At 36.5% G+C, this 20,963-nt stretch overlaps 6 non-coding genes across 6 annotated transcripts; all 6 read left to right on the top strand.

The window, feature by feature from the left end:
- The first annotated feature begins 1,788 nt into the window (after positions 1-1,788).
- Positions 1,789-1,904, top strand: LOC149065987 (U5 spliceosomal RNA). Its single transcript, XR_016195564.1, has one exon. It is a non-coding gene; the product is annotated as a U5 spliceosomal RNA (small nuclear RNA).
- Positions 1,905-5,295: 3,391 nt separating this feature from the next.
- LOC149065988 (U5 spliceosomal RNA) lies at positions 5,296-5,411 on the top strand. The gene has a single exon (XR_016195565.1). It is a non-coding gene; the product is annotated as a U5 spliceosomal RNA (small nuclear RNA).
- A 3,389-nt stretch (positions 5,412-8,800) lies between these two features.
- On the top strand, positions 8,801-8,916 carry LOC149065989 (U5 spliceosomal RNA). The gene has a single exon (XR_016195566.1). It is a non-coding gene; the product is annotated as a U5 spliceosomal RNA (small nuclear RNA).
- Positions 8,917-12,308: 3,392 nt separating this feature from the next.
- LOC149065990 (U5 spliceosomal RNA) lies at positions 12,309-12,424 on the top strand. Its single transcript, XR_016195567.1, has one exon. It is a non-coding gene; the product is annotated as a U5 spliceosomal RNA (small nuclear RNA).
- A 3,392-nt stretch (positions 12,425-15,816) lies between these two features.
- LOC149065991 (U5 spliceosomal RNA) lies at positions 15,817-15,932 on the top strand. Its single transcript, XR_016195568.1, has one exon. It is a non-coding gene; the product is annotated as a U5 spliceosomal RNA (small nuclear RNA).
- A 3,392-nt stretch (positions 15,933-19,324) lies between these two features.
- Positions 19,325-19,440, top strand: LOC149065992 (U5 spliceosomal RNA). The gene has a single exon (XR_016195569.1). It is a non-coding gene; the product is annotated as a U5 spliceosomal RNA (small nuclear RNA).
- Positions 19,441-20,963: the final 1,523 nt, after the last annotated feature.

Here is a 20,963-nt window from a genome sequence, read left to right on the forward strand (position 1 = left end):
TTAAGCACAAAGTCTGCGTTTGAAAAGTAAATTTTTTTCATTTTAAATAACTATACAACCCCTTTGAACGATCGGTGATCGTTTTTAATTATTTATTTCTTTTTTTATCAATTAATCTCATTATTAGTTTTGTAAACTGGCAATAGTGAGTCGAATTCTAACCGTCGTGGTGACAAGTCGTACAACATGCATTTTGCTCGCGTATGTTTTGTGTACCAAATAAATATATTTGGCGTGGTATGTCGGTTCGTAATTGTGAGCAAGTGGCCGCGAAGCAAAGCTCCAAGAAATCAGCAGCCGTAAATAGTGAAGCGCCACCCTTGCAACATGAATGATGCATACGAGTTCTACACGCTATTTGGATATTTTCTTTAATTCAAAGTATGCCTCTAGGAACAACGTAAAATGGTCAATAGAGCCTGGGCTGTACACGGTATGAAATGAAATGGTTCGCCAGTAAAATGCGTTGGGTACTGGAAAGTGGCAAACTGTAGGTACTAGTAGCCATGCACCCTTTTTAGATACGGTGTATATAAGTTGTAATATAGATTTGGTATATAGGCTTATGTATATCAGCTATATGGCTGAGAAGCGACAATTTACTTGTCTCAGCCAAATGGCTGAGAAGTGACAATTTATTTATCTTAGTCAAATGGCCGAGATGCGACAGTTTATTTATCTTAGCCAAATGGCCGAGAAATGTCAAGTTATTCCGATTGGCCAAACTGCCGGGAAGCGGATTCACCTTAGCTATACGGCAGACAGTGGTAAGTGATTTATATCAGCTATATGGCTGAGAAGCCGTAAGTCTTTCATCTTAGCCAAATGGCCGAGAAGCGGCAATTTATATATCTCAGCCAAATGGGCGAGCAACAATTTGTCATTTATCTTAGCCAAATGCCAGAGAACCGACAATTTATTTATCTCAGCCAAATGGCCGAGAAGTGACAATTTTTTCATTTTATCCTCCTAAATACGGATTATCACTAAATTTTCCCAAAAAATTGTAATTTATTGTTTTAAATGCAATTTGCTAATTACTGCTGCAGTTGCTGAAGGGCGTGGAAATAAAGGGCCGCTGGTACAAATCTCAATAAACAAAAATATATTTCACGAAAAAAATATTCAAATGATCATTGACCATGTTTCGTTGAGAAAAATACGGTAAACCGGTATCTTTTATAAACGAATACGTTAAATTCGAGACATCACCCATTGTCATCAAAAACATTGTTAGAAGTAAGTAACCGTAATAAAAATTTAAAAAAAAAACATGTCAAACGTGACGTTAAATATGCGAGATGAATATTTATAATTTTTGCCATAATTATCATATAATTTATATTATGAAAACACTTTGTATTCGCGATTATATTACAAATTCAAATAAGTATCATTGAAAAAAAATGGGACAAATTTGTGGAATTACAGGAATATCTCTTAATACGAGACACAAGTGGTGCGTCATATTGTTTCAGACGTTTTACTGGTGCTTGTTTCCAGAAAGTTGAGAGACACTATTCTATACTTATTTCATATTCAAAACGATGTTTTCAATATGAATGTGCTGCCATCTAGGGAGAAGATGCTAGGCACATGTTCTTGATGAAACAAATAATTATAACATTTTTCAACAAAAAAGCAAAGATTTTATCCAGAAAACATGTAAAAAAACATAGACAATAAATAAAAATATTATAGTTATTTCCGTTTATGCAAAAATATATTGACGGTTAAACTTTTCTTCAGGCAACAATATTGATATAATTTCTCAAATCATAAATGCGTATGCTCTGGCTTCTCTTCAACCTTCGAGCTAATCTTTCGCCTTTTACTAAAGATTACCGTGGAGAGGAGCAACATAAATGAGCTTAAGGAAATTTTTGGGACCCCGAGAGGGGTTTATTATTGTTCATGTAGTGAAGTGGTGGGTCCGCGCCAGACCTATCTGGAGAAAGGCGTCATAGTTGCTATGGAAAAACAGGTCGCGAATTCCATATTTTGTCAGGTGCTCGCTCTTCTATCATTTTCGTCTTATTTTAAATTTCATCCTTTAATTTTATTTAATTTTCAAAAGGCCCTTCTAAGGATCAAATTTCTTTCTTGAGCCGGTATTACGCTATAAAAGTTTGACGAAAGTCTTTTATAAAACTTGAAGAATGTTAGCACATCTGTTACATTCAAGCCAACTTAGCTAATCCGCCAATTGGTTGCATTTATCAAGTTTTATAAACGAACTTTTATCAACTTTTTATAGTGTAATGCCGGATTTGAAGTTATATTTGTTATTTTTTTTCATCTCGTTGCTTTTTTGTCGAGTTTTTAATCGTTACCTTTGTTGATTTTTTTGACGTTATTTGATATGGCGAGTGGTGGAGCATCGAGTTGCTTCTTAGGATGTGAAAGAAGTTCAAGAACTGAATGGGCTCATTTCTTTCGCTTTCCGAAAGACAGCAGGTTAGCTTCAATTTCGGCCGGTAAAAGGTTGACCAAAGCTGGTTTTAAGACATGATATTTACCGTAGTGTGTGTGTGTGGAGGACCTAGCCTTGTAAGTGGAGTGTCAATCAAAATAGACATGGGCGTGGCTAAGCCAAGGTGCTCGCGCTTATTTCGCCTCTCACACTACAGTTTTTATTGCGCCTACCTTCAATGCATTGTGGGAACGCTTACTCTTTAACCAGCTTTGGTTCACCCCTCCTAAGCTGGCAATTTGACTTTTTTAATGGAGGCTTGGAACCTTATAAACTCCCTTCATTTTTTATATCAGTTATATTTTTGAACAATTTTTTCTTTATGGCCTTTTTATTTTTCTCTTTCAGTGGAACGGTTCTTAATGTTTTGTGTTCCAAGGAAAATAAATTTCACGGACCCTCTCCCGTGCCTATGAAATGAAGGCCACGAACTCCTTTAAAAAATTATACTCTGTATAGCAATGTAAAAACAATGAGTCAATTGTTTTTTCATACAAGCTCACGGCCCGCCGAAGTCTCTCTGAGGACCCCAAAGTAAGAGAAACACTGCAATGGGGGATAGGGTATCAAAGATCCCTGGTTTCAAAATTTAAGGAAGCAAAGCACAAAATAATGGTTGTAAAAAATATTATGGGACTATGAAGTTTCACTGAGGGAAATTAGGATTTCAGAGATGCTTTGACGGGGCATGGCCTAAGAAAGGTCGGGAACCACTGCGTCAGAGCCTCCACACATAGCTCCGCCATGGTTCTTCATTAGTCCTCACTTCTCAAGTAAATCAGTTCCACAGGCCGCCAACAGTATTTTTTCCCCCAAACTTTTTTTCCGTTCTTTGAATTTGAAGATCTCAACGAATCTTGCACTTATAAACGATGATTTTTTTGTCATCGGGAGAGACAGGGCAATAATATTTCTCATTGGCTTTTTTAAGCACAAAGTCTGCGTTTGAAAAGTAAATTTTTTTCATTTTAAATAACTATACAACCCCTTTGAACGATCGGTGATCGTTTTTAATTATTTATTTCTTTTTTTATCAATTAATCTCATTATTAGTTTTGTAAACTGGCAATAGTGAGTCGAATTCTAACCGTCGTGGTGACAAGTCGTACAACATGCATTTTGCTCGCGTATGTTTTGTGTACCAAATAAATATATTTGGCGTGGTATGTCGGTTCGTAATTGTGAGCAAGTGGCCGCGAAGCAAAGCTCCAAGAAATCAGCAGCCGTAAATAGTGAAGCGCCACCCTTGCAACATGAATGATGCATACGAGTTCTACACGCTATTTGGATATTTTCTTTAATTCAAAGTATGCCTCTAGGAACAACGTAAAATGGTCAATAGAGCCTGGGCTGTACACGGTATGAAATGAAATGATTCGCCAGTAAAATGCGTTGGGTACTGGAAAGTGGCAAACTGTAGGTACTAGTAGCCATGCACCCTTTTTAGATACGGTGTATATAAGTTGTAATATAGATTTGGTATATAGGCTTATGTATATCAGCTATATGGCTGAGAAGCAGTAAGTCTTTCGTCTTAGCTAAATGGCCGAGAAGCGACAATTTACTTGTCTCAGCCAAATGGCCTAGAAGTGACAATTTATATATCTTAGCCAAATGGTCGAGAAGCGACAATTTATTTATCTCAGCCACATGGCTGAGAAGTGACAATTTATTTATCTTAGTCAAATGGCCGAGATGCGACAGTTTATTTATCTTAGCCAAATGGCCGAGAAATGTCAAGTTATTCCGATTGGCCAAACTGCCGGGAAGCGGATTCACCTTAGCTATACGGCAGACAGTGGTAAGTGATTTATATCAGCTATATGGCTGAGAAGCCGTAAGTCTTTCATCTTAGCCAAATGGCCGAGAAGCGGCAATTTATATATCTCAGCCAAATGGGCGAGCAACAATTTGTCATTTATCTTAGCCAAATGCCAGAGAACCGACAATTTATTTATCTCAGCCAAATGGCCGAGAAGTGACAATTTTTTCATTTTATCCTCCTAAATACGGATTATGACTAAATTTTCCCAAAAAATTGTAATTTATTGTTTTAAATGCAATTTGCTAATTACTGCTGCAGTTGCTGAAGGGCGTGGAAATGAAGGGCCGCTGGTACAAATCTCAATAAACAAAAATATATTTCACGAGAAAAATATTCAAATGATCATTGACCATGTTTCGTTGAGAAAAATACGGTAAACCGGTATCTTTTATAAACGAATACGTTAAATTCGAGACATCACCCATTGTCATCAAAAACATTGTTAGAAGTAAGTAACCGTAATAAAAATTTTTAAAAAAAACATGTCAAACGTGACGTTAAATATGCGAGATGAATATTTATAATTTTTGCCATAATTATCATATAATTTATATTATGAAAACACTTTGTATTCGCGATTATATTACAAATTCAAATAAGTATCATTGAAAAAAAATGGGACAAATTTGTGGAATTACAGGAATATCTCTTAATACGAGACACAAGTGGTGCGTCATATTGTTTCAGACGTTTTACTGGTGCTTGTTTCCAGAAAGTTGAGAGACACTATTCTATACTTATTTCATATTCAAAACGATGTTTTCAATATGAATGTGCTGCCATCTAGGGAGAAGATGCTAGGCACATGTTCTTGATGAAACAAATAATTATAACATTTTTCAACAAAAAAGCAAAGATTTTATCCAGAAAACATGTAAAAAAACATAGACAATAAATAAAAATATTATAGTTATTTCCGTTTATGCAAAAATATATTGACGGTTAAACTTTTCTTCAGGCAACAATATTGATATAATTTCTCAAATCATAAATGCGTATGCTCTGGCTTCTCTTCAACCTTCGAGCTAATCTTTCGCCTTTTACTAAAGATTACCGTGGAGAGGAGCAACATAAATGAGCTTAAGGAAATTTTTGGGACCCCGAGAGGGGTTTATTATTGTTCATGTAGTGAAGTGGTGGGTCCGCGCCAGACCTATCTAGAGAAAGGCGTCATAGTTGCTATGGAAAAACAGGTCGCGAATTCCATATTTTGTCAGGTGCTCGCTCTTCTATCATTTTCGTCTTATTTTAAATTTCATCCTTTAATTTTATTTAATTTTCAAAAGGCCCTTCTAAGGATCAAATTTCTTTCTTGAGCCGGTATTACGCTATAAAAGTTTGACGAAAGTCTTTTATAAAACTTGAAGAATGTTAGCACATCTGTTACATTCAAGCCAACTTAGCTAATCCGCCAATTGGTTGCATTTATCAAGTTTTATAAACGAACTTTTATCAACTTTTTATAGTGTAATGCCGGATTTGAAGTTATATTTGTTATTTTTTTTCATCTCGTTGCTTTTTTGTCGAGTTTTTAATCGTTACCTTTGTTGATTTTTTTGACGTTATTTGATATGGCGAGTGGTGGAGCATCGAGTTGCTTCTTAGGATGTGAAAGAAGTTCAAGAACTGAATGGGCTCATTTCTTTCGCTTTCCGAAAGACAGCAGGTTAGCTTCAATTTCGGCCGGTAAAAGGTTGACCAAAGCTGGTTTTAAGACATGATATTTACCGTAGTGTGTGTGTGTGGAGGACCTAGCCTTGAAAGTGGAGTGTCAATCAAAATAGACATGGGCGTGGCTAAGCCAAGGTGCTCGCGCTTATTTCGCCTCTCACACTAGTTTTTATTGCGCCTACCTTCAATGCATTGTGGGAACGCTTACTCTTTAACCAGCTTTGGTTCACCCCTCCTAAGCTGGCAATTTGACTTTTTTAATGGAGGCTTGGAACCTTATAAACTCCCTTCATTTTTTATATCAGTTATATTTTTGAACAATTTTTTCTTTATGGCCTTTTTATTTTTCTCTTTCAGTGGAACGGTTCTTAATGTTTTGTGTTCCAAGGAAAATAAATTTCACGGACCCTCTCCCGTGCCTATGAAATGAAGGCCACGAACTCCTTTAAAAAATTATACTCTGTATAGCAATGTAAAAACAATGAGTCAATTGTTTTTTCATACAAGCTCACGGCCCGCCGAAGTCTCTCTGAGGACCCCAAAGTAAGAGAAACACTGCAATGGGGGATAGGGTATCAAAGATCCCTGGTTTCAAAATTTAAGGAAGCAAAGCACAAAATAATGGTTGTAAAAAATATTATGGGACTATGAAGTTTCACTGAGGGAAATTAGGATTTCAGAGATGCTTTGACGGGGCATGGCCTAAGAAAGGTCGGGAACCACTGCGTCAGAGCCTCCACACATAGCTCCGCCATGGTTCTTCATTAGTCCTCACTTCTCAAGTAAATCAGTTCCACAGGCCGCCAACAGTATTTTTTCCCCCAAACTTTTTTTCCGTTCTTTGAATTTGAAGATCTCAACGAATCTTGCACTTATAAACGATGATTTTTTTGTCATCGGGAGAGACAGGGCAATAATATTTCTCATTGGCTTTTTTAAGCACAAAGTCTGCGTTTGAAAAGTAAATTTTTTTCATTTTAAATAACTATACAACCCCTTTGAACGATCGGTGATCGTTTTTAATTATTTATTTCTTTTTTTATCAATTAATCTCATTATTAGTTTTGTAAACTGGCAATAGTGAGTCGAATTCTAACCGTCGTGGTGACAAGTCGTACAACATGCATTTTGCTCGCGTATGTTTTGTGTACCAAATAAATATATTTGGCGTGGTATGTCGGTTCGTAATTGTGAGCAAGTGGCCGCGAAGCAAAGCTCCAAGAAATCAGCAGCCGTAAATAGTGAAGCGCCACCCTTGCAACATGAATGATGCATACGAGTTCTACACGCTATTTGGATATTTTCTTTAATTCAAAGTATGCCTCTAGGAACAACGTAAAATGGTCAATAGAGCCTGGGCTGTACACGGTATGAAATGAAATGATTCGCCAGTAAAATGCGTTGGGTACTGGAAAGTGGCAAACTGTAGGTACTAGTAGCCATGCACCCTTTTTAGATACGGTGTATATAAGTTGTAATATAGATTTGGTATATAGGCTTATGTATATCAGCTATATGGCTGAGAAGCAGTAAGTCTTTCGTCTTAGCTAAATGGCCGAGAAGCGACAATTTACTTGTCTCAGCCAAATGGCCTAGAAGTGACAATTTATATATCTTAGCCAAATGGTCGAGAAGCGACAATTTATTTATCTCAGCCACATGGCTGAGAAGTGACAATTTATTTATCTTAGTCAAATGGCCGAGATGCGACAGTTTATTTATCTTAGCCAAATGGCCGAGAAATGTCAAGTTATTCCGATTGGCCAAACTGCCGGGAAGCGGATTCACCTTAGCTATACGGCAGACAGTGGTAAGTGATTTATATCAGCTATATGGCTGAGAAGCCGTAAGTCTTTCATCTTAGCCAAATGGCCGAGAAGCGGCAATTTATATATCTCAGCCAAATGGGCGAGCAACAATTTGTCATTTATCTTAGCCAAATGCCAGAGAACCGACAATTTATTTATCTCAGCCAAATGGCCGAGAAGTGACAATTTTTTCATTTTATCCTCCTAAATACGGATTATCACTAAATTTTCCCAAAAAATTGTAATTTATTGTTTTAAATGCAATTTGCTAATTACTGCTGCAGTTGCTGAAGGGCGTGGAAATAAAGGGCCGCTGGTACAAATCTCAATAAACAAAAATATATTTCACGAAAAAAATATTCAAATGATCATTGACCATGTTTCGTTGAGAAAAATACGGTAAACCGGTATCTTTTATAAACGAATACGTTAAATTCGAGACATCACCCATTGTCATCAAAAACATTGTTAGAAGTAAGTAACCGTAATAAAAAATTTTAAAAAAAACATGTCAAACGTGACGTTAAATATGCGAGATGAATATTTATAATTTTTGCCATAATTATCATATAATTTATATTATGAAAACACTTTGTATTCGCGATTATATTACAAATTCAAATAAGTATCATTGAAAAAAAATGGGACAAATTTGTGGAATTACAGGAATATCTCTTAATACGAGACACAAGTGGTGCGTCATATTGTTTCAGACGTTTTACTGGTGCTTGTTTCCAGAAAGTTGAGAGACACTATTCTATACTTATTTCATATTCAAAACGATGTTTTCAATATGAATGTGCTGCCATCTAGGGAGAAGATGCTAGGCACATGTTCTTGATGAAACAAATAATTATAACATTTTTCAACAAAAAAGCAAAGATTTTATCCAGAAAACATGTAAAAAAACATAGACAATAAATAAAAATATTATAGTTATTTCCGTTTATGCAAAAATATATTGACGGTTAAACTTTTCTTCAGGCAACAATATTGATATAATTTCTCAAATCATAAATGCGTATGCTCTGGCTTCTCTTCAACCTTCGAGCTAATCTTTCGCCTTTTACTAAAGATTACCGTGGAGAGGAGCAACATAAATGAGCTTAAGGAAATTTTTGGGACCCCGAGAGGGGTTTATTATTGTTCATGTAGTGAAGTGGTGGGTCCGCGCCAGACCTATCTAGAGAAAGGCGTCATAGTTGCTATGGAAAAACAGGTCGCGAATTCCATATTTTGTCAGGTGCTCGCTCTTCTATCATTTTCGTCTTATTTTAAATTTCATCCTTAAATTTTATTTAATTTTCAAAAGGCCCTTCTAAGGATCAAATTTCTTTCTTGAGCCGGTATTACGCTATAAAAGTTTGACGAAAGTCTTTTATAAAACTTGAAGAATGTTAGCACATCTGTTACATTCAAGCCAACTTAGCTAATCCGCCAATTGGTTGCATTTATCAAGTTTTATAAACGAACTTTTATCAACTTTTTATAGTGTAATGCCGGATTTGAAGTTATATTTGTTATTTTTTTTCATCTCGTTGCTTTTTTGTCGAGTTTTTAATCGTTACCTTTGTTGATTTTTTTGACGTTATTTGATATGGCGAGTGGTGGAGCATCGAGTTGCTTCTTAGGATGTGAAAGAAGTTCAAGAACTGAATGGGCTCATTTCTTTCGCTTTCCGAAAGACAGCAGGTTAGCTTCAATTTCGGCCGGTAAAAGGTTGACCAAAGCTGGTTTTAAGACATGATATTTACCGTAGTGTGTGTGTGTGGAGGACCTAGCCTTGAAAGTGGAGTGTCAATCAAAATAGACATGGGCGTGGCTAAGCCAAGGTGCTCGCGCTTATTTCGCCTCTCACACTACAGTTTTTATTGCGCCTACCTTCAATGCATTGTGGGAACGCTTACTCTTTAACCAGCTTTGGTTCACCCCTCCTAAGCTGGCAATTTGACTTTTTTAATGGAGGCTTGGAACCTTATAAACTCCCTTCATTTTTTATATCAGTTATATTTTTGAACAATTTTTTCTTTATGGCCTTTTTATTTTTCTCTTTCAGTGGAACGGTTCTTAATGTTTTGTGTTCCAAGGAAAATAAATTTCACGGACCCTCTCCCGTGCCTATGAAATGAAGGCCACGAACTCCTTTAAAAAATTATACTCTGTATAGCAATGTAAAAACAATGAGTCAATTGTTTTTTCATACAAGCTCACGGCCCGCCGAAGTCTCTCTGAGGACCCCAAAGTAAGAGAAACACTGCAATGGGGGATAGGGTATCAAAGATCCCTGGTTTCAAAATTTAAGGAAGCAAAGCACAAAATAATGGTTGTAAAAAATATTATGGGACTATGAAGTTTCACTGAGGGAAATTAGGATTTCAGAGATGCTTTGACGGGGCATGGCCTAAGAAAGGTCGGGAACCACTGCGTCAGAGCCTCCACACATAGCTCCGCCATGGTTCTTCATTAGTCCTCACTTCTCAAGTAAATCAGTTCCACAGGCCGCCAACAGTATTTTTTCCCCCCAAACTTTTTTTCCGTTCTTTGAATTTGAAGATCTCAACGAATCTTGCACTTATAAACGATGATTTTTTTGTCATCGGGAGAGACAGGGCAATAATATTTCTCATTGGCTTTTTTAAGCACAAAGTCTGCGTTTGAAAAGTAAATTTTTTTCATTTTAAATAACTATACAACCCCTTTGAACGATCGGTGATCGTTTTTAATTATTTATTTCTTTTTTTATCAATTAATCTCATTATTAGTTTTGTAAACTGGCAATAGTGAGTCGAATTCTAACCGTCGTGGTGACAAGTCGTACAACATGCATTTTGCTCGCGTATGTTTTGTGTACCAAATAAATATATTTGGCGTGGTATGTCGGTTCGTAATTGTGAGCAAGTGGCCGCGAAGCAAAGCTCCAAGAAATCAGCAGCCGTAAATAGTGAAGCGCCACCCTTGCAACATGAATGATGCATACGAGTTCTACACGCTATTTGGATATTTTCTTTAATTCAAAGTATGCCTCTAGGAACAACGTAAAATGGTCAATAGAGCCTGGGCTGTACACGGTATGAAATGAAATGATTCGCCAGTAAAATGCGTTGGGTACTGGAAAGTGGCAAACTGTAGGTACTAGTAGCCATGCACCCTTTTTAGATACGGTGTATATAAGTTGTAATATAGATTTGGTATATAGGCTTATGTATATCAGCTATATGGCTGAGAAGCAGTAAGTCTTTCGTCTTAGCTAAATGGCCGAGAAGCGACAATTTACTTGTCTCAGCCAAATGGCCTAGAAGTGACAATTTATATATCTTAGCCAAATGGTCGAGAAGCGACAATTTATTTATCTCAGCCACATGGCTGAGAAGTGACAATTTATTTATCTTAGTCAAATGGCCGAGATGCGACAGTTTATTTATCTTAGCCAAATGGCCGAGAAATGTCAAGTTATTCCGATTGGCCAAACTGCCGGGAAGCGGATTCACCTTAGCTATACGGCAGACAGTGGTAAGTGATTTATATCAGCTATATGGCTGAGAAGCCGTAAGTCTTTCATCTTAGCCAAATGGCCGAGAAGCGGCAATTTATATATCTCAGCCAAATGGGCGAGCAACAATTTGTCATTTATCTTAGCCAAATGCCAGAGAACCGACAATTTATTTATCTCAGCCAAATGGCCGAGAAGTGACAATTTTTTCATTTTATCCTCCTAAATACGGATTATCACTAAATTTTCCCAAAAAATTGTAATTTATTGTTTTAAATGCAATTTGCTAATTACTGCTGCAGTTGCTGAAGGGCGTGGAAATAAAGGGCCGCTGGTACAAATCTCAATAAACAAAAATATATTTCACGAAAAAAATATTCAAATGATCATTGACCATGTTTCGTTGAGAAAAATACGGTAAACCGGTATCTTTTATAAACGAATACGTTAAATTCGAGACATCACCCATTGTCATCAAAAACATTGTTAGAAGTAAGTAACCGTAATAAAAATTTTTAAAAAAAACATGTCAAACGTGACGTTAAATATGCGAGATGAATATTTATAATTTTTGCCATAATTATCATATAATTTATATTATGAAAACACTTTGTATTCGCGATTATATTACAAATTCAAATAAGTATCATTGAAAAAAAATGGGACAAATTTGTGGAATTACAGGAATATCTCTTAATACGAGACACAAGTGGTGCGTCATATTGTTTCAGACGTTTTACTGGTGCTTGTTTCCAGAAAGTTGAGAGACACTATTCTATACTTATTTCATATTCAAAACGATGTTTTCAATATGAATGTGCTGCCATCTAGGGAGAAGATGCTAGGCACATGTTCTTGATGAAACAAATAATTATAACATTTTTCAACAAAAAAGCAAAGATTTTATCCAGAAAACATGTAAAAAAACATAGACAATAAATAAAAATATTATAGTTATTTCCGTTTATGCAAAAATATATTGACGGTTAAACTTTTCTTCAGGCAACAATATTGATATAATTTCTCAAATCATAAATGCGTATGCTCTGGCTTCTCTTCAACCTTCGAGCTAATCTTTCGCCTTTTACTAAAGATTACCGTGGAGAGGAGCAACATAAATGAGCTTAAGGAAATTTTTGGGACCCCGAGAGGGGTTTATTATTGTTCATGTAGTGAAGTGGTGGGTCCGCGCCAGACCTATCTAGAGAAAGGCGTCATAGTTGCTATGGAAAAACAGGTCGCGAATTCCATATTTTGTCAGGTGCTCGCTCTTCTATCATTTTCGTCTTATTTTAAATTTCATCCTTAAATTTTATTTAATTTTCAAAAGGCCCTTCTAAGGATCAAATTTCTTTCTTGAGCCGGTATTACGCTATAAAAGTTTGACGAAAGTCTTTTATAAAACTTGAAGAATGTTAGCACATCTGTTACATTCAAGCCAACTTAGCTAATCCGCCAATTGGTTGCATTTATCAAGTTTTATAAACGAACTTTTATCAACTTTTTATAGTGTAATGCCGGATTTGAAGTTATATTTGTTATTTTTTTTCATCTCGTTGCTTTTTTGTCGAGTTTTTAATCGTTACCTTTGTTGATTTTTTTGACGTTATTTGATATGGCGAGTGGTGGAGCATCGAGTTGCTTCTTAGGATGTGAAAGAAGTTCAAGAACTGAATGGGCTCATTTCTTTCGCTTTCCGAAAGACAGCAGGTTAGCTTCAATTTCGGCCGGTAAAAGGTTGACCAAAGCTGGTTTTAAGACATGATATTTACCGTAGTGTGTGTGTGTGGAGGACCTAGCCTTGAAAGTGGAGTGTCAATCAAAATAGACATGGGCGTGGCTAAGCCAAGGTGCTCGCGCTTATTTCGCCTCTCACACTACAGTTTTTATTGCGCCTACCTTCAATGCATTGTGGGAACGCTTACTCTTTAACCAGCTTTGGTTCACCCCTCCTAAGCTGGCAATTTGACTTTTTTAATGGAGGCTTGGAACCTTATAAACTCCCTTCATTTTTTATATCAGTTATATTTTTGAACAATTTTTTCTTTATGGCCTTTTTATTTTTCTCTTTCAGTGGAACGGTTCTTAATGTTTTGTGTTCCAAGGAAAATAAATTTCACGGACCCTCTCCCGTGCCTATGAAATGAAGGCCACGAACTCCTTTAAAAAATTATACTCTGTATAGCAATGTAAAAACAATGAGTCAATTGTTTTTTCATACAAGCTCACGGCCCGCCGAAGTCTCTCTGAGGACCCCAAAGTAAGAGAAACACTGCAATGGGGGATAGGGTATCAAAGATCCCTGGTTTCAAAATTTAAGGAAGCAAAGCACAAAATAATGGTTGTAAAAAATATTATGGGACTATGAAGTTTCACTGAGGGAAATTAGGATTTCAGAGATGCTTTGACGGGGCATGGCCTAAGAAAGGTCGGGAACCACTGCGTCAGAGCCTCCACACATAGCTCCGCCATGGTTCTTCATTAGTCCTCACTTCTCAAGTAAATCAGTTCCACAGGCCGCCAACAGTATTTTTTCCCCCCAAACTTTTTTTCCGTTCTTTGAATTTGAAGATCTCAACGAATCTTGCACTTATAAACGATGATTTTTTTGTCATCGGGAGAGACAGGGCAATAATATTTCTCATTGGCTTTTTTAAGCACAAAGTCTGCGTTTGAAAAGTAAATTTTTTTCATTTTAAATAACTATACAACCCCTTTGAACGATCGGTGATCGTTTTTAATTATTTATTTCTTTTTTTATCAATTAATCTCATTATTAGTTTTGTAAACTGGCAATAGTGAGTCGAATTCTAACCGTCGTGGTGACAAGTCGTACAACATGCATTTTGCTCGCGTATGTTTTGTGTACCAAATAAATATATTTGGCGTGGTATGTCGGTTCGTAATTGTGAGCAAGTGGCCGCGAAGCAAAGCTCCAAGAAATCAGCAGCCGTAAATAGTGAAGCGCCACCCTTGCAACATGAATGATGCATACGAGTTCTACACGCTATTTGGATATTTTCTTTAATTCAAAGTATGCCTCTAGGAACAACGTAAAATGGTCAATAGAGCCTGGGCTGTACACGGTATGAAATGAAATGATTCGCCAGTAAAATGCGTTGGGTACTGGAAAGTGGCAAACTGTAGGTACTAGTAGCCATGCACCCTTTTTAGATACGGTGTATATAAGTTGTAATATAGATTTGGTATATAGGCTTATGTATATCAGCTATATGGCTGAGAAGCAGTAAGTCTTTCGTCTTAGCTAAATGGCCGAGAAGCGACAATTTACTTGTCTCAGCCAAATGGCCTAGAAGTGACAATTTATATATCTTAGCCAAATGGTCGAGAAGCGACAATTTATTTATCTCAGCCACATGGCTGAGAAGTGACAATTTATTTATCTTAGTCAAATGGCCGAGATGCGACAGTTTATTTATCTTAGCCAAATGGCCGAGAAATGTCAAGTTATTCCGATTGGCCAAACTGCCGGGAAGCGGATTCACCTTAGCTATACGGCAGACAGTGGTAAGTGATTTATATCAGCTATATGGCTGAGAAGCCGTAAGTCTTTCATCTTAGCCAAATGGCCGAGAAGCGGCAATTTATATATCTCAGCCAAATGGGCGAGCAACAATTTGTCATTTATCTTAGCCAAATGCCAGAGAACCGACAATTTATTTATCTCAGCCAAATGGCCGAGAAGTGACAATTTTTTCATTTTATCCTCCTAAATACGGATTATGACTAAATTTTCCCAAAAAATTGTAATTTATTGTTTTAAATGCAATTTGCTAATTACTGCTGCAGTTGCTGAAGGGCGTGGAAATAAAGGGCCGCTGGTACAAATCTCAATAAACAAAAATATATTTCACGAAAAAAATATTCAAATGATCATTGACCATGTTTCGTTGAGAAAAATACGGTAAACCGGTATCTTTTATAAACGAATACGTTAAATTCGAGACATCACCCATTGTCATCAAAAACATTGTTAGAAGTAAGTAACCGTAATAAAAATTTTTAAAAAAAACATGTCAAACGTGACGTTAAATATGCGAGATGAATATTTATAATTTTTGCCATAATTATCATATAATTTATATTATGAAAACACTTTGTATTCGCGATTATATTACAAATTCAAATAAGTATCATTGAAAAAAAATGGGACAAATTTGTGGAATTACAGGAATATCTCTTAATACGAGACACAAGTGGTGCGTCATATTGTTTCAGACGTTTTACTGGTGCTTGTTTCCAGAAAGTTGAGAGACACTATTCTATACTTATTTCATATTCAAAACGATGTTTTCAATATGAATGTGCTGCCATCTAGGGAGAAGATGCTAGGCACATGTTCTTGATGAAACAAATAATTATAACATTTTTCAACAAAAAAGCAAAGATTTTATCCAGAAAACATGTAAAAAAACATAGACAATAAATAAAAATATTATAGTTATTTCCGTTTATGCAAAAATATATTGACGGTTAAACTTTTCTTCAGGCAACAATATTGATATAATTTCTCAAATCATAAATGCGTATGCTCTGGCTTCTCTTCAACCTTCGAGCTAATCTTTCGCCTTTTACTAAAGATTACCGTGGAGAGGAGCAACATAAATGAGCTTAAGGAAATTTTTGGGACCCCGAGAGGGGTTTATTATTGTTCATGTAGTGAAGTGGTGGGTCCGCGCCAGACCTATCTAGAGAAAGGCGTCATAGTTGCTATGGAAAAACAGGTCGCGAATTCCATATTTTGTCAGGTGCTCGCTCTTCTATCATTTTCGTCTTATTTTAAATTTCATCCTTAAATTTTATTTAATTTTCAAAAGGCCCTTCTAAGGATCAAATTTCTTTCTTGAGCCGGTATTACGCTATAAAAGTTTGACGAAAGTCTTTTATAAAACTTGAAGAATGTTAGCACATCTGTTACATTCAAGCCAACTTAGCTAATCCGCCAATTGGTTGCATTTATCAAGTTTTATAAACGAACTTTTATCAACTTTTTATAGTGTAATGCCGGATTTGAAGTTATATTTGTTATTTTTTTTCATCTCGTTGCTTTTTTGTCGAGTTTTTAATCGTTACCTTTGTTGATTTTTTTGACGTTATTTGATATGGCGAGTGGTGGAGCATCGAGTTGCTTCTTAGGATGTGAAAGAAGTTCAAGAACTGAATGGGCTCATTTCTTTCGCTTTCCGAAAGACAGCAGGTTAGCTTCAATTTCGGCCGGTAAAAGGTTGACCAAAGCTGGTTTTAAGACATGATATTTACCGTAGTGTGTGTGTGTGGAGGACCTAGCCTTGAAAGTGGAGTGTCAATCAAAATAGACATGGGCGTGGCTAAGCCAAGGTGCTCGCGCTTATTTCGCCTCTCACACTACAGTTTTTATTGCGCCTACCTTCAATGCATTGTGGGAACGCTTACTCTTTAACCAGCTTTGGTTCACCCCTCCTAAGCTGGCAATTTGACTTTTTTAATGGAGGCTTGGAACCTTATAAACTCCCTTCATTTTTTATATCAGTTATATTTTTGAACAATTTTTTCTTTATGGCCTTTTTATTTTTCTCTTTCAGTGGAACGGTTCTTAATGTTTTGTGTTCCAAGGAAAATAAATTTCACGGACCCTCTCCCGTGCCTATGAAATGAAGGCCACGAACTCCTTTAAAAAATTATACTCTGTATAGCAATGTAAAAACAATGAGTCAATTGTTTTTTCATACAAGCTCACGGCCCGCCGAAGTCTCTCTGAGGACCCCAAAGTAAGAGAAACACTGCAATGGGGGATAGGGTATCAAAGATCCCTGGTTTCAAAATTTAAGGAAGCAAAGCACAAAATAATGGTTGTAAAAAATATTATGGGACTATGAAGTTTCACTGAGGGAAATTAGGATTTCAGAGATGCTTTGACGGGGCATGGCCTAAGAAAGGTCGGGAACCACTGCGTCAGAGCCTCCACACATAGCTCCGCCATGGTTCTTCATTAGTCCTCACTTCTCAAGTAAATCAGTTCCACAGGCCGCCAACAGTATTTTTTCCCCCCAAACTTTTTTTCCGTTCTTTGAATTTGAAGATCTCAACGAATCTTGCACTTATAAACGATGATTTTTTTGTCATCGGGAGAGACAGGGCAATAATATTTCTCATTGGCTTTTTTAAGCACAAAGTCTGCGTTTGAAAAGTAAATTTTTTTCATTTTAAATAACTATACAACCCCTTTGAACGATCGGTGATCGTTTTTAATTATTTATTTCTTTTTTTATCAATTAATCTCATTATTAGTTTTGTAAACTGGCAATAGTGAGTCGAATTCTAACCGTCGTGGTGACAAGTCGTACAACATGCATTTTGCTCGCGTATGTTTTGTGTACCAAATAAATATATTTGGCGTGGTATGTCGGTTCGTAATTGTGAGCAAGTGGCCGCGAAGCAAAGCTCCAAGAAATCAGCAGCCGTAAATAGTGAAGCGCCACCCTTGCAACATGAATGATGCATACGAGTTCTACACGCTATTTGGATATTTTCTTTAATTCAAAGTATGCCTCTAGGAACAACGTAAAATGGTCAATAGAGCCTGGGCTGTACACGGTATGAAATGAAATGATTCGCCAGTAAAATGCGTTGGGTACTGGAAAGTGGCAAACTGTAGGTACTAGTAGCCATGCACCCTTTTTAGATACGGTGTATATAAGTTGTAATATAGATTTGGTATATAGGCTTATGTATATCAGCTATATGGCTGAGAAGCAGTAAGTCTTTCGTCTTAGCTAAATGGCCGAGAAGCGACAATTTACTTGTCTCAGCCAAATGGCCTAGAAGTGACAATTTATATATCTTAGCCAAATGGTCGAGAAGCGACAATTTATTTATCTCAGCCACATGGCTGAGAAGTGACAATTTATTTATCTTAGTCAAATGGCCGAGATGCGACAGTTTATTTATCTTAGCCAAATGGCCGAGAAATGTCAAGTTATTCCGATTGGCCAAACTGCCGGGAAGCGGATTCACCTTAGCTATACGGCAGACAGTGGTAAGTGATTTATATCAGCTATATGGCTGAGAAGCCGTAAGTCTTTCATCTTAGCCAAATGGCCGAGAAGCGGCAATTTATATATCTCAGCCAAATGGGCGAGCAACAATTTGTCATTTATCTTAGCCAAATGCCAGAGAACCGACAATTTATTTATCTCAGCCAAATGGCCGAGAAGTGACAATTTTTTCATTTTATCCTCCTAAATACGGATTATCACTAAATTTTCCCAAAAAATTGTAATTTATTGTTTTAAATGCAATTTGCTAATTACTGCTGCAGTTGCTGAAGGGCGTGGAAATAAAGGGCCGCTGGTACAAATCTCAATAAACAAAAATATATTTCACGAAAAAAATATTCAAATGATCATTGACCATGTTTCGTTGAGAAAAATACGGTAAACCGGTATCTTTTATAAACGAATACGTTAAATTCGAGACATCACCCATTGTCATCAAAAACATTGTTAGAAGTAAGTAACCGTAATAAAAATTTTTAAAAAAAACATGTCAAACGTGACGTTAAATATGCGAGATGAATATTTATAATTTTTGCCATAATTATCATATAATTTATATTATGAAAACACTTTGTATTCGCGATTATATTACAAATTCAAATAAGTATCATTGAAAAAAAATGGGACAAATTTGTGGAATTACAGGAATATCTCTTAATACGAGACACAAGTGGTGCGTCATATTGTTTCAGACGTTTTACTGGTGCTTGTTTCCAGAAAGTTGAGAGACACTATTCTATACTTATTTCATATTCAAAACGATGTTTTCAATATGAATGTGCTGCCATCTAGGGAGAAGATGCTAGGCACATGTTCTTGATGAAACAAATAATTATAACATTTTTCAACAAAAAAGCAAAGATTTTATCCAGAAAACATGTAAAAAAACATAGACAATAAATAAAAATATTATAGTTATTTCCGTTTATGCAAAAATATATTGACGGTTAAACTTTTCTTCAGGCAACAATATTGATATAATTTCTCAAATCATAAATGCGTATGCTCTGGCTTCTCTTCAACCTTCGAGCTAATCTTTCGCCTTTTACTAAAGATTACCGTGGAGAGGAGCAACATAAATGAGCTTAAGGAAATTTTTGGGACCCCGAGAGGGGTTTATTATTGTTCATGTAGTGAAGTGGTGGGTCCGCGCCAGACCTATCTAGAGAAAGGCGTCATAGTTGCTATGGAAAAACAGGTCGCGAATTCCATATTTTGTCAGGTGCTCGCTCTTCTATCATTTTCGTCTTATTTTAAATTTCATCCTTAAATTTTATTTAATTTTCAAAAGGCCCTTCTAAGGATCAAATTTCTTTCTTGAGCCGGTATTACGCTATAAAAGTTTGACGAAAGTCTTTTATAAAACTTGAAGAATGTTAGCACATCTGTTACATTCAAGCCAACTTAGCTAATCCGCCAATTGGTTGCATTTATCAAGTTTTATAAACGAACTTTTATCAACTTTTTATAGTGTAATGCCGGATTTGAAGTTATATTTGTTATTTTTTTTCATCTCGTTGCTTTTTTGTCGAGTTTTTAATCGTTACCTTTGTTGATTTTTTTGACGTTATTTGATATGGCGAGTGGTGGAGCATCGAGTTGCTTCTTAGGATGTGAAAGAAGTTCAAGAACTGAATGGGCTCATTTCTTTCGCTTTCCGAAAGACAGCAGGTTAGCTTCAATTTCGGCCGGTAAAAGGTTGACCAAAGCTGGTTTTAAGACATGATATTTACCGTAGTGTGTGTGTGTGGAGGACCTAGCCTTGAAAGTGGAGTGTCAATCAAAATAGACATGGGCGTGGCTAAGCCAAGGTGCTCGCGCTTATTTCGCCTCTCACACTACAGTTTTTATTGCGCCTACCTTCAATGCATTGTGGGAACGCTTACTCTTTAACCAGCTTTGGTTCACCCCTCCTAAGCTGGCAATTTGACTTTTTTAATGGAGGCTTGGAACCTTATAAACTCCCTTCATTTTTTATATCAGTTATATTTTTGAACAATTTTTTCTTTATGGCCTTTTTATTTTTCTCTTTCAGTGGAACGGTTCTTAATGTTTTGTGTTCCAAGGAAAATAAATTTCACGGACCCTCTCCCGTGCCTATGAAATGAAGGCCACGAACTCCTTTAAAAAATTATACTCTGTATAGCAATGTAAAAACAATGAGTCAATTGTTTTTTCATACAAGCTCACGGCCCGCCGAAGTCTCTCTGAGGACCCCAAAGTAAGAGAAACACTGCAATGGGGGATAGGGTATCAAAGATCCCTGGTTTCAAAATTTAAGGAAGCAAAGCACAAAATAATGGTTGTAAAAAATATTATGGGACTATGAAGTTTCACTGAGGGAAATTAGGATTTCAGAGATGCTTTGACGGGGCATGGCCTAAGAAAGGTCGGGAACCACTGCGTCAGAGCCTCCACACATAGCTCCGCCATGGTTCTTCATTAGTCCTCACTTCTCAAGTAAATCAGTTCCACAGGCCGCCAACAGTATTTTTTCCCCCCAAACTTTTTTTCCGTTCTTTGAATTTGAAGATCTCAACGAATCTTGCACTTATAAACGATGATTTTTTTGTCATCGGGAGAGACAGGGCAATAATATTTCTCATTGGCTTTTTTAAGCACAAAGTCTGCGTTTGAAAAG

This window comes from Pholcus phalangioides, unplaced genomic scaffold (genome assembly GCF_987345545.1).
Source record: "Pholcus phalangioides strain wild (caught in Gottingen) unplaced genomic scaffold, Ppha-v1.0 ptg000036l_1, whole genome shotgun sequence".
Classification (NCBI taxonomy): Eukaryota; Metazoa; Arthropoda; class Arachnida; order Araneae; family Pholcidae; genus Pholcus; species Pholcus phalangioides.